This window comes from Leptonychotes weddellii, chromosome 11 (genome assembly GCF_054177405.1).
Source record: "Leptonychotes weddellii isolate Sample4059 chromosome 11, ASM5417740v2, whole genome shotgun sequence".
NCBI classification, from domain to species: domain Eukaryota; kingdom Metazoa; phylum Chordata; class Mammalia; order Carnivora; family Phocidae; genus Leptonychotes; species Leptonychotes weddellii.
The window spans coordinates 46310351-46321650 of record NC_138379.1 but is presented as its reverse complement, the minus strand read 5'-3'; positions in this window follow the sequence as shown (position 1 = coordinate 46321650).

Here is an 11300-nt window from a genome sequence, read left to right as displayed (position 1 = left end):
TGTTCATAGCAGCAATGTCCACAATAGCCAAACCGTGGAAAGAGCCGAGATGCCCTTCAACGGACAAATGGATAAAGAAGATGTGGTCCATATATACAATGGAATATTACTCAGCCATCAGAAAGAATGAATACCCAACTTTTACATCAACATGGATGACTGGAGGAGATTATGCTAAGTGAAATAAGTCAGGCAGAGAAAGTCAATTATCATATGGTTTCACTTATTTGTGGAACATAAGGAATAGCATGGAGGACATTAGGAGAAGGAAGGGAAAAATGAAGGGGGGAATCGGAGGGGAAAATGAACCATGAGAGACTATGGACTCTGAGAAACCAACTGAGGGTTTTAGAGGGGAGGGGGGTGAGGGGATGGGTTAGCCCAGTGATGGGTATTAAGGAGGGCATGTATTGCATGGAGTACTGGGTGTTATACGAAAACAATGAATCATGGAACACTACATCAAAAACTAATGATGTACTGTATGGTGACTAACATAACATAATAAAATTAAATTAAAGAAAAAGAAAAAGAGACAACCACAGTGATAGGAAAAAAAACCATTCACTCATTAGCTCACAATTCTGTAGCTCACAATTCACTTATTAGCTCACAGTTCAGAGTAGGGCACAGTTCTCATCTGCTCAGGATTTCAGGATGTCAGCCAGGTTGCATTTCCTTTTGGAGGCTCTGAGGAAAAATCCACTCCCCAGTTTATTCAATTCTTAGCAGAATTCAATTCCTTGTATTTGTAGGACTGAGGTCCTGTCTTCTTACTGGCTGTCAGCTAGAAGTCACTCTCAGCTCCTAGAGGTCACCCACATTTGCCATGTGGCCCCTCCATTTGGCTATGAAGACTCTTCCTCCTGCTGAGTGATGTTTCAAATCTCTCTGACTTCACTGTTTTCTGACCTCTTAACCCAAATATAAAGGGTTCAATGTCATTAGGTCAGATCCACCCAGATAATTCCCCTTTTTAACAGTCAGTAGTGTCATATGATATAACCTAATTATGGAAGTGATATCTCATCATAGTCATAGTACTGGGAATTACACAGGGCATGTACACCAAGAGGTAGGAATTTGGGGAGACATCTTAGAATTCTGCTTACACAAGTATGTTCATTCGATGAATTACTATTCAGCAATAAAAAAATGCAATGAACTATTGATACACACAACATAGGTGAATCTCAAAAACTTTTTGTTGAGTAAAAGAAGGCTTACACAAAGTACTCAAAGGAATTAAAGAACAGGCAACATTAATCTCTAGTGGAAAAAGAATCAGAAGAATGGTTACTCCCTGTGAGGGAGTGGGAATTGGGATTAATTGGGAAGAGGCATGAAGAACTTTCTGGGATGATGGTAAGGGGTTGGGTTACATAGGCATGTGTGTGTGTCAAACTCATTGCGTGGTGGGTGCACTTGAGATTTATGCATTTCACTATATGAAAATTATACCTGAAAATTAACAAATAATATTTTTCTCTACTTAATGATACACAGAAGTGTTAGGAACCAAGTGTATGGATGTCTGTAACTTACTGTGAATGCATCAAAAAATACAATAGATTGAGAGATGGATAGAAGAATGGATGGCTGGGTAGATATAAGCTAAAGTGAATATACTAAAATGTTATTATAGACTCTAGGGAAAAATAACCTCATCTTAAAAAAAAAAAAGGCAACTAGAACTCCCAGTTATGGGGCACCTGGGTGGCTCAGTTGGTTAAGCGTCTGCCTTTGGCTCAGGTCATGATCCCAGGGTCCGGGGATCGAGCCCCGCATTGGGCCCTGCTCAGAGAGGAGTTTGATTCTCCCTCTCCCTTTGCCCCTACCCCCCGCTCATGCTCTCTCTGTGTCTCAAATAAATAAAATCTTAAAAAAAAAAAAAAAACTCCCAGTTATTAGAACTAACTCATGGAATCCAGGCTCTGGTATGTGCACTCATATTGATCTATTCAGCCTAATTTTAAATTATGTTCCTCCTCCCTGGTCCAGCACCTCAAAATCCATTCTCAGATTTGCCAGATTTTACTGATATAAATTTGAAAAATCTTTTAATTCGTATAGTGGGAAGGCCTTCTTGTGAATTTGACTTCCTATTTGACCATGAGGCATGTTGGGGTCTGATTCTGGCTGTGAGTATGGAGATAATGAAGTCAGTGGGATGGGGCATAAGGAAACTTAGTTTCCTCTTACCAGATAATTCCCATGGGGACATTTTTACATGGTCTTCAAACAAGAGAAAAGTTATCCCATTAGACAGGGAGGAGGTCCTATAGTAGCTGGCTACTTTCATTGGGAGGTTGGGATTGTGACAGAGATCATTAGTTGCCTGCTGTGATAGATGTCTTCTGACATGGCTCTCAGTGATCCTTGTCTTCTGATTTTCATGTCCTTGTATAATCCCCTCTCCTTGAGTGTGGGCAGGACCTAGTAACCTTCTTCTAAGGAATAGAATACGGCAAAAGTGATATGATGTCATTTCCAAGGTTAGTTTATGAAAGACTGACTTCTGTCTTGCTGGCATTTTGTCTGGCTCTTCTTATGTGCTTTCCCTGTTGGAGAGGTCCATATGGCAAGGAACTGAGGGCAATCTCTGGCCAAAATCTGGTAAGGACTGACCCCTTCGGTCCAACATGCCTGGATAAACTGAGTCCTGGTAACAACCATGTGAGTGAGCTTGGAGGCAATCTTTCCTTGGTCAAGCTTTCATTTGAGACTAAAGATTTGGCACCTTGACTGCAACCTTATGAGAGGCCCTGAAGCAGAATACTCAGGTAAGTCACATCCAGATTCTTGATCCACAGAAATTATGAGATAATAAATGTGTGTTGTTTTAAGCTAATAAGTTTGGGGGTAGTTTGTTATGTAGCAGTGGGTAACAATACACCTGCCTAATATCCATTCTCTCCCCAGCAGCATAGACTCTACTGGGGGTAGGGGGATACTAATGTGCTCAGTTAAAATCTTGCCTTTCCTAGTCTCCCATTAAGTTTGATGTAACTGTATGACTAAGCTCAGGCAAAGAAGTAAGTGGAAGTGTTGAATGGAACTTCTAGAAGGTTCCTTATTAAGGAGGTGTCTCACTGAGAGATGCACTTTTTCTTTTCCTTTTTCCTCATTCTTGCTGCCTAGAATATGGATGTGATAGCTGGATCTCCAGCAGCTACCTAAGACATAAGAACCTAAGTTAGAAACCACACTCTAGGAAACAAAAAAAAAGAAGGAATCTGAGTCCTAAGTGCCTATGGAGCAGCCACACAAGCACTGGACTCCTTACTTATAGACTTACCTTAAGTGAAGAAGAAATAATCTATTATTTGCTTACCTTGTTGTTATTTTGGATTTTCCCTTATGTGCTCCCAACCTAGCCCTAACGCATAGAGGGCTTAGGCCTCTCTTAGCCATCCAAATCCTTTCATCACCATTCCCATCCTGGCATGTCCCTCTTTCAAACCATTCTCTAACTCTCACACAGGAGCAAACATTGAGTTTGATTTTTACCCTCTCATTCTCTCTCTAAGCTTTCCACACCTCCTCACCATCCTTGAATTCCTCATTCCCTTTATACTGATCCCTGACAGTCCACCAAGTCTATGCTCTTTAGGGGTACTTAATTCCAGGTGGCCCCTGGTAATAAATTGATGAACTGTTTGCCATTAAATAACACTCCATCTCTGGATTTTTACTGCCTTTGTTCCCAACCAGGAATCACAATTATTCCAAGATTCCAACAGTTCTGAGAGTCTGATGCCCTCAGCCAATCTAGTACCAATTTCTGTATCAGAGTCATTAGTTACAAGCAACAGAAACTAACTCCATCTTATTTAAGCAAAAAATATATTTATTAGATATTACATTTATAAAAGATATTAGATATCTCAGAGAATTACTGGAATGACTGGAGGACCAACTGTAGAGACATAGAACTAGAAATACTACCCTAAATTAAGCTACATTGTTTTCCCCATGAAAACAGCCTTGCCACCACTGCCCCTTGCACAGCTGATGTAGTTGGCACTGAACCCTCACTGCTGCCAAGAACAAGCTCTGTAGGGGCCTGCTGCACCTAGAACTAGATGTTGCTGCAACTTTTTGCCCCTGTAGAGAATTCTTATGGTCCATGAGTCCTCACTACTACAGATTCCTTAGCTTAGTCTGTGATGAGCGTACATGATTGGCTGAGACGAGGTCAAGTGTCTGAATCTTGGTTGTAAGGGAAGTTTAGAAAACAAGTATCTGGCATCTGTTAGATGGGGAATTCCCCTAGCTTAGAAAGTGGTTTCAGATGCTAGATGCCAAAAAAAAAAAAAAAAAAAATGAATGTCAGCTCTTTCCTGCTGTCAGGCCAGAGTGCCAAGAAGGACTGGGAAAATCACACTTTCCTAATTTCTCTGGATCTTCCCAAATATCTCCATTTCAGTTATAAGACATTCACTGTTTCCTAATCAATATTCACTTTAGGGGGTGGCAGAAAACTTGACTATGGACAATCTGCCAAGCACATGATTATCCTCTTGCTGCAGCCTCTGATTGCTGGTCACAGGCAGATGTTTCCTTACCAGAGTTACAAATTGTCATGCTGTCCCTCATCTACCTGTTCCCTCTTGATGCACCTTTCTGAGGTTGCAAATGGAGACGGTATACACCAATATTTTACCTTTTTCTACTTAATCCTTCGATGTTGCAACCACAGGGCAAGGGGAAAAATTGACACCAAGTTCTAAGAGACACATGCAGTAGTTTTTCCAGCTACTTTATTATCACCTAACAAGGTCATATCATTTCCAGGCTCAGAATGGAGACATTCTCACTGCATCCCACACTACATCAACAGGGCCAGTTTCATATTTTAAGATCTGCTCTTTGCATCATTACATACCTTATACCAATTTTTTATTTGAATATCTTTATTTGGAAGTGAAAAATCCAACTTGAACTAGATTAAACATAAAGAAGAATATATTGGATTTTAAAAAAAATCCATTGAAGGACTGAACAACTAATTTGCAAAAAGAGTAAGGATGTCTCAGGAATCACTGGAACTAGGCTCCTAAATTCTAACATGAGACTCTATATCTTTTGCTTCAACTTTTTATTTATTCTTTCTCCACTACAGACCACCTTTTCTCTTGATAGTAGGGAAAGTAGCTGCAAACATTTCCTGAGATTTATATTTATAGCTTTAACCATTCAAAAGAGAATGATTCGTTTCCCAATTAAGAAGTAATGATGAGGAAGGGTTTGTTGACCCATCGTTGGACAAGGACCCACACCTGGACCAATTATGGCTGAGGGTAGGATTATATAAGAGCAATGATTCCCTGGGTAGCCATGTGGATGGAGGAAACAGTTCCCAAGACAAGAGTTGTGCTGGGCTGACCACACCGTAGATGTCCACTATGGCAGCCCTTAGGCAGGACTCTTCCCACGCATAAAAACTTGGATAAGCTTGTCAATGTATGGCGTGGTTGTTAGGATCAAACCTTTTTTTCTTCTTCTCTTTTTAAAAGAAGAGTCAACTCACCTCACCATCTATGTGCCATTCTCTTGTCCAGACAACTGAAACATTCTAAGGATAACATCTACCATAGACAAATACCCATGTGCCCATCAGACTAGGAGATTCTTTTGTTTCTGTTTTTTAAAGATTTTATTTATTTATTTATTTATTTGTCAGAGAGAGCACAGGCAGGGGGAGAGGTAGGCAGAGCAGGCAGAGTAGGCAAAGGGAGAAGCAGGCTCCCCACTGAGCAAGGAGTCGGATGTGGGACTCAATCCCAGAACCCTGGGATCATGACCTGAGCCTAAGGCAGCCACTTAACCAACTGAGCCACCCAGGCGTGCCCAGACTAGGAGATTCTTAAAGAAAGCATCTAGGATTAATTTATTCCCATGTGTCTAGTGCCTCATGAAGTTCTATCATAGATCAGACACTCAAAAAAGATTTCTAGAGGTGCCTGGGTGGCTCAGTCGGTTAAGCATCTGCCTTTGGCTCAGGTCATGATCCCAGGGTCCTGGGATCGAGCCCCGCATCAGGCTCCCTGCTCGGTGGAGAGCCTGCTTCTCCCTCTCCCACTCACCCTGCTTGTGTTCCCTCTCTCGCTGTGTCTCTCTCTGTCAAATAAATAAAATCTTTAAAAAAAAAAAAAGATTTTGGGCACCTGGGTGGCTCAGTCGTTAAGCGTCTGCCTTCGGCTCAGGTCGTGATCCCAGGGTTCTGGGATCGAGCCCCGCATCGGGCTCCCTGCTCCGTGGAGAGCCTGCTTCTCCCTCTCCCACTCCCCCTGCTTGTGTTCCCTCTCTCACTGTGTCTCTCTCTGTCAAATAAATAAATGAAATCTTTTAATAAATAAATAAATAAATAAATAAATAAATAAAGATTTCTAGAACTGGATTAAGATCTTCCCTCATAAAACTAGTGATGTCATGTATGGTGATTAACATAACAATAAAAAATTAAAAAAAAAATCTTCCCTCATTCTTCAGAGATCCTTGATGGTTGAGCATTTGGGTCCCTGGAAAGGCCTAATGCTAAAAGCTGAAAACAAAAATAGAAATTGGTAGTATACTGGGTAGCCTACGGTACCAATGAAAGAAAAGAAAAGAATGGTCAAGAGGGTTGTCCCCATAACAGAGAAATGAACAAGAGACTGCAGGTTCTGATAGACAGGTTGGGAGGACATACAGTTAATGTGTTTGCCTCCAACTCTCCCTGGAGCACAGAGTCATGGCAGAAGAGAATAGGGATTTGGAAGAAGGATGCCTGTGGAGTTGGTAGATAAAGGGGGGGGGGGGAGAGGAGTTCAAAGGTCCTCAAGCAGGACCTGACAATGCACTAACTTTCCACTGATAGATAAACTCCCTTCCTTATTAGAAGTTAGACATGGATGTCTGATCACAGTTAGCTTCCAGTCATGGTTAGACAATGATGACACTGAGGACATTGCTTCAGAGGGTGAGAAGATGAGTTTCCATGGTAGGGAGTAGCCACTACTCCGTGCTCTTCCCCATAGCAGAGAAGGGCTGACGAGGAGTGTACTGGCTTAATAAATCAGCATGGTGGCCACTTTCTGAGCCTAGGTCAGCCTTGCTCAGAGTTCTGAGGTGAGGCTAAGGCCAGAGACTACTTGTAGAAGTGGGAATAAGAGAGTGGTACCTGGGAATTCCCAGGCTACCATTCTCCAAGTGACCGTAGGCAGAAAAAGTTCTCCAAAACATGGGTCCTTCCTCATCCATTCTCATGGAGCTTCCACTGTCTAGGCTCACAGAGTGAGTTAGTGTCAGAGCAGAAGAAAAAAGTCCCCCCGCCCAGGTTCCTTTTTGTATACTGCTCCCTCTGTCAGGGGGCGAGGGGGCGGAATCCTCCCACTCTGACATACTTCCACTGTTTTTAGTTCAACTCTTTCTACAGGACCACTCCTTGGGCCCCAGCCTCTTCATCTACTAAAATTAAGAGGTCAGGCTGGGTAATTCTGCTAGGCCTTGATACCCTCTGAAATCTTGAGGGTAGAGCTGATGCTGTAGTGTAAGCATGGGGGTTTATGTCCAGGTTCTATATCCAGGTATCAGGTGGAACAAATCAGAGAAGCCCGACCAGAGTGTGGTCTGGGTCTGTGAGTCACACAGGGCTCAGTCAGTTGGTGAGCAGGAGAAAGGGGGATGGGTGTGAGATGGTGCTGGCTGCAGCAGCCGCGCTATATTAAAACAACATTCATTTAGTGCTTACTATGTGCCAGGTGCTATTCAAACACTTTATGTACTTTAATTCATCTGATCATTAAGATAAACCAGTTTATAGGTGAGAAAACTGAGGTACAGAGAAGCTGAATGACTTACTGTAAGTCATAAGTTTGTATGTGGCAGAGTTGAAACCCAGCAACCAGGCTCCAGAATCTGTCATCACTCGTGGAAGTGAAGACATGGTGCTCAGCAAGGGGGTGTCACAGCAAGATGGCTGCAACAGTGCTTTGTGCTAGAGCATCTTTTGTTCTCCAAGAGTGCACACACTTGTGGGAGGGAGTTTCAGTTAGGATGAGCTCCCCACAAGAGATCTCATCCACTGGACTCTTGAGTATGAGGTCCTTGCGGAGTACAGCCCACTCTCCCTGTTTTCTTCTTCTTTTATGGTGAGTTCTCAGGGAGCCCTCTTTCCTGCCCCCATCTCTCTCTCTCTCTCTCTCTCTCTCTCTCTCAATCACACACACACACACACACACTCATTTGCATGCACCATGCAGCCTACCCTCCAAAGTCCCCCCACTTCCACCACCTGGAAGACCTGAACCCAGTAGCGGACAGGGTTCAAAGCATTTTTTTGAGCTGTGTCTGTTTCTATGCCAATCAGCAGATGCAAATGGCTGCCTGCAGAGAAAGGAAACTGAGCCATGGGAAGGTGACCTCCTGCCCTGCTAACCCCATAACATGCATGTTAAAATAAAATTCCTAATCACCACTACCATAATTTGATTACCTGTAAAGGTGTCAAGCATTCACAGATTATATTGGTCAGAGATTTTAGCTGCAAGTGTCAGAAGCCCAAACTTAAAGTAGTTTAGACAGAGGGGAATTTATTGGTTCAATGACCAAACTGTAGAAATGACAGGGATGGATCATGGTCTTGGATACAACTGGAACCAGGGCCTCTTTGCCTTCCCTCATATCTCTGCTTGTCCCTGCCTGTGAGCTTCAGTTGCTCCTTTCCTTCAGTTTTGTCACTGGGGAAGGGATAAGGCCCCCTGCAAATTCCTCAGATGAGGGAGGACTTTCTTCCAGCCCAAAGGTTGGCTCAGAGGAAGGAAGTTTCCTGTCCCTGGGGAATGAGGGAATGAAGAAGAGAGGATGATCCCTTTCCAGAGAGTGGGGAATGGGACTCAGGGGATGAGGATTCCATCCCCAGAAACGAGGGCAGGGATTCCCCAACACACAGCTTAGCTTTCATTAACCCAACAAGCAGATATGGGAAGACCTGTGATGTGCAGAATGATGTGCTAGACACTGTGGTAGGGCTGGGAAGTAACAGTTCTGTCCTGAGACCTTGCATTTGATTGCAAGGGGATATGAGTCACCAAAAGAGAGGGAGCTACTATGGGACATTCAGCAGAGTCTAGGGGCGTCAGGGAAGGCTTCCAGGAAGCAATCATGCCCACTTCAAAACCAGATGGATAAACAAGAGTCATCCAGGTTTGGGGGTTTGAGGGAAGTAGGGGGCAGTGGAGTGGGGTGTGGAGTGGAATGAACATTCCAGCCAGAAAGGACAACTCTAAACTACAAGATCAATCAATGTGTGAGGGCTTCAAAGAAAGCCAAGGTAAGGGGGAGTCAGGCTGGTGCACTGGCGCTAGAGGACATTGTGAGCAGAATGAGGGCTTGGATTTGACCCCGAGGGCAATGGAGAGCCGTAATAGGTCTAAGGAGAGCCCTTCTGAGTTCTCAATTCTGAGATCCCTTTTTGGGCTCCCTGCAGAGGATGTGTCAGAGGCGAGAGGTACACTTCACACACCCGTGGGGAGAACTTTTGAAGCAGTTTTGCTGTCAGCTTTAGAAGCTTATACCTAAAAAGTAATTAGAGACAACACTTCAAAGAACCCCCCTGGCATGGAGTAGTTATAGAATTTGGGGACAGGTGATCCTTGTGTGAAGCAAAGATCTGGTGGCCCTTGAAGTGGATGACCTGAGGATGGGCATGTTCCCCATAGTGGGGATTTGGGGAAAGGTATTCCCAGGGACCTTCTCTCATCCTGCATGGGCTTTCTCTGGGTCTTCACTCTCGCATCTGTAGGACCTACCAAGATTTGGGTGGAGGAGGCTGGGGGCTGGGTGGGAAAGCTGTCCAATCCACCTCAGGTGAGCTGCAGGGGCAGAAAGCTTCTCTCTTTTGTTCTAGAAAGGATCCTGTGTTGGTTTTCCCACAGTGTGAAGGCCCAAGGCTGAATCTGCTGAGGGTCAGGTCTGTGGCCAGTTCCAGAATGAGTCTAGGTAGTTTACCTGGTGAAGAAAAGGAGGAGAGGGGATGGGGAGGCTGAGAGAGAGTGTGGAGGTCACTCGGTTACTCCTGATCTCCTGATCCTGACATTCATCACATACACACACTCTGTGCCAAGGGTGCTGGGGACCAAAGGGTCACACTGGGAGGTGGTGGGCAGGGAAACTGAGCTGGGGAACTGGGGGAGGGGAGAGGCAGGCTGGGCCCTGAAGGTACAGGGCAGGGTTGTGTGGACAAGTCAGGATAGAGGGATCTGGGCTGCAGCGACCCTCCCCCTCTGCAGCCTGGCCTGGCCTCCACCCAATCCTACTGGCCCCTGGGCACTCCGTCTGTGGGTCTCAGCTCTCCGAAGGCTATTTCTCTCAGCTCTGTTCCTCCTCTGTCTGTCCCTGTCCTTGTCTCTCTGAGACCGCCCCTCTGTGTGTGTGTCTCCCTGTCCCTGCCCTGTTTTGTCTCATCTCTCTCCTGATCTCCATCTCAGTCCTTGTTTCCATCCATGTCTCACCCCAGGTTCTTCTCTGTCTCCATGCCTGCCTCACTCTCTTTCTTGGTCCCCCTCTTATCCTTGTCTCCTCTGTCTCTGCCTTGTCCACATCTCCATCCCTGCCTTTCTCTTGCACGCGCTTCAGCTTTGTCTACATCTCTGTCCCTGTGGGCCCACTTGCCCCTGTCTCCAATCTCTCTCGCGTCCCTGGCTCAGCCTTGCCTCCATCTGTGTACCTGTATCTCTCTTGTCTCTTTCTCCATCACTGTTTCTGTCCCTTTCTCCCCCTGTGTCCTCTCTTCATCCACGTCCCCATCCCAGGCTCCGTCTCTTCCTCGTCCGTGTCTCCATCCCCCTCCTGGACCGCCTCCGTGGTCCCCGGCGGGATAGGACCTCGCTGGGGGCGGGGCCGAGGGGCTGGATCAGAATAACTCGGTTATCAGGACGAATTGAATTAACTTTTTCACCGGAGCGCCGCCAGGCCTGTCTCCCCTCCCTTCTGCGGGGCCGCAGGTGGGGAGGCCGAGGAAACGGGTTGGGACCCTCCAGCCTGGCACTGTGCGTAGAGAGCGAAGGTCTGATTGGGATTGGGGCGGGATGAGGACTGTAGGGATGGAGCCCCACACTGCCCCGCCCCGCACCTCGGGAGCCCAAGGAGGGCTGCGGGTACCCTTTGGAGTGGGGGTCTGGGGTAGCTGGGGGTGGGGCCTGGGCTGTCCAGGCCCCGCCCCGCGGAGCTTGCCCGCCCCGCCCCCTCCGCGGGGTCCTGAGCGTTAAAAGGCGCGCGGGCCGGGCCGGGCTGCACTTGCATTGCACCCAGGCGGA